Genomic DNA, 3,016 nt, shown 5'->3' with positions numbered 1-3,016 from the left:
AGTGCTGAGACTCAGCTGCTCTGTGAGATCCCTCAAACCTACATATTATCAGGCACTGTGGAATGTTTGTGATCAGCACTGAAGGTAAGACAGAGAGAAATAGAAGCTCTTTGGGCTATTAGACTAGTCAAATTCATGAGTTCCAGCCTCGACAGGAGACACTATCACAAAAAGTATGGAAGAGAATGGTAGAGAAATGGGGGACATCTACCTCTGGCTTTTATGCACATACACATATTCATGTGCCTGCAAGTGTGCACACCATAGCTTTTAAAATTTACAATGCATGTAAATACACAAACATGGGGTGGGTGGGGAGAGAAACAGTGACAGACAAAGAGACAGAGAGGGCGAGCAGGGAAACAGAGAGATTTTAGAACAGTAATTAGAAGATTTTACAGTAATCAAGCAATTCAAATTAGAGTTTAGATTCACGGTATGAGACTTTGCATGCTAAAAGAGTTTGTTAGTAGTCTGAAAGTTGCAAACATATTTTAATTCATGCAAAATTAGGAAAACAGAAACCTAAAATCAATTATATTTCAAACTATTAAGGACTAGCTGGAAGTTTGAACAGCACTAAGTTCTCTAAAACATAATTTTTGGATACTGCCTCTCTAGAGCTCAGTACTGCAGTAGTACTCCTGGATCCTTGAAGAAAATAATGAAAGCTAAACATAGGGCCATTTCAACACTGATAAATTGATTTTATTTTGAAGTAATGTTTTAAAGTATATTCATTGACACATCTACATGTATGTGCTTATATGTATTTATTGCCACAGACTTCCTTATTTCTCAGCCTGATTTTTTTTTTCCTTTTTGGCTATTTTCTCCCTGAAAAGAAAAGAAATTGCTTCAGTGAGCAAATTCCCATTTTGACTTATTAACGCAGTGATTTTCAAACATGCATTCCCTAGCCCCCTTTATATTCTCTGAGAGAGATGTTCATAAATGAGCTTTTTATGAGTGTAAGTGTATTTGTATGTGTGCATGCAAATGTGTGTACTTCAGTAGAAGACTATGGACAGAAATGAGAGTTTCTCCCCACCCAAGGTGATAATCTACCTTATTTTATAATAAAGTGTCACTAACAAGGACCTCTAGATCAATAAGCATGTTTTAAGATAAGTTGAATATATTTTTAGCATGATAGTAATTTAAACTGATCATTAAAATATTTTGATAAATTCTAGCTCTATGTCTTTACCAGCAGCAAATTAGATTTAATGCCCCTCACCATGAGCTGAAACTCATACTTAACAATGTTAAAGTTGCAGGAACCTATGATTTCATAGGTCACAGGTCAGTGGGAAATTTTACTACTGTTATTCTAGGCAAAGAACAATCAAGTGACTCCTAAAGACATTTCATTATTCCCATAGATCAGTGCATCTCTCAGCCTTTATCAAACAACTTCCTTCTTACTTAGATGAAAATTAACAAGGAAATCCACAACAAGATAATGTGCAGTGAATGAATAACTGAAGAAATCAGCCCCAAATGAGACGACTTTATCAAAATACTCCATTCAAGGTTCATGGATATATGCAGATTTGGAGACAAAAAGATTTTAGGAACCAGGAGTGGTGAATGACTCCAAGAAAATAGATTCTAACAGACACAGCAGTACTAGTGTACATATGAACTCACAGAGACTGTGGCAACCTGCACAAAAATTGAACAGGTTCAAAACAGACAAAATCCCAGAGAAAGAAAAATGGATATAAATTCCTATCCCTAAAGGAAGGAAGAATGGATAAAAACCCCACCCCTCACCAGGAAGCCATTAGCAAAGGAAATATCAATTTTCCTCAATGAAGTGTCACTGAGTATATCAGCCACACTTCAGGTTAAGTCCCATGCCCAAGAGTAGTTGGTTAATACAAAACGAACTTCATGTTTTGAGTGTGATTTTGTTGTGTTTTTTTTTTTTTTTTCAGGTATTTTTTTTGTGTGTTTGTTTTATTTTTCTTTGTTTTGGTGTATTTTGATCTTTGCTTTTCTTTACTGTTTTCTCTTTTTTTTTTTTGAAAAAGAAACAGATCAGGAATTTAGGAGAAACATGGGGAATATCTGAATGAAGCTGAGGGAGGGGAAAGAACATGGTAAAAATACATTGCATGAAAAAATTGAGTACAAGTATTTTTCTAACTTACTTTAAATAATAAAAAAATCACCAAGTTAGTACAACTAGATTATAGTTTAACAAATATATTTTCTAGGACAAGAAAGATATTATATCAGCTTGGTAAATCTATGCAGTAAATGAGAAAGTAAATATGAAGAAATTGCATAGTGCCTTGGAATATTTTGAAAATATGAATTACATCACAAATGCTCTGAAAGAATACTGATGAGCACACTTTAGGAACTAGTATATGTAAGGCAGTCAGTGTCTAAGTATTGCTTCATGGTGTGGAGGACATGTTTGTGAAAGTACTATAACAGGATGGAAGTTCCTAGGATACCTAGAGTGCATTTGCTAGTCCTGTGCTCTATTTTGGCTAAAATATTCATGTTCCTTTCAGAAAGTATGTGTGGAGAGCTGGGACTTATAATAGATATAATAATTTTTGCAGAATATCAAATATGGGTGTTCCATTTATATTATCTCTACCTTTCTCTTACCTCTAACTTTTCCTCTGCTCTACTCCTTCTTGAGCTCATCACTTCTTTTTTATTATTTGTTACATATATAAACTATGTACATATATACTTATGTACATACTAATGCATACTGCTGAGTCCTTTGATGTTGCTTTCCTGTGTGTGTGCTTAGGTCTGACCACAGGGGACTGAATAGCCTGTCAGGACTTAAGTCCCTATTCCTCTCTCAGAAGTCATTGGTTGACTATAAATCTTTAAGCATAGAGCCTTGTCACATTTCCCCAGCCTTGTTGATTTATCAAGTGGTGTTGTCATTGTGCAAATCTGCTTTAGGTGACCTTAATTTACATACCCAAGCTCTACACTAGCCATTGTCAATGCCTTCTGCCCTTCTACCCTCTCACTT

Source organism: Mus caroli, chromosome 6 (genome assembly GCF_900094665.2).
Source record: "Mus caroli chromosome 6, CAROLI_EIJ_v1.1, whole genome shotgun sequence".
Classification (NCBI taxonomy): Eukaryota; Metazoa; Chordata; class Mammalia; order Rodentia; family Muridae; genus Mus; species Mus caroli.
This window is presented reverse-complemented; position numbering follows the sequence as displayed.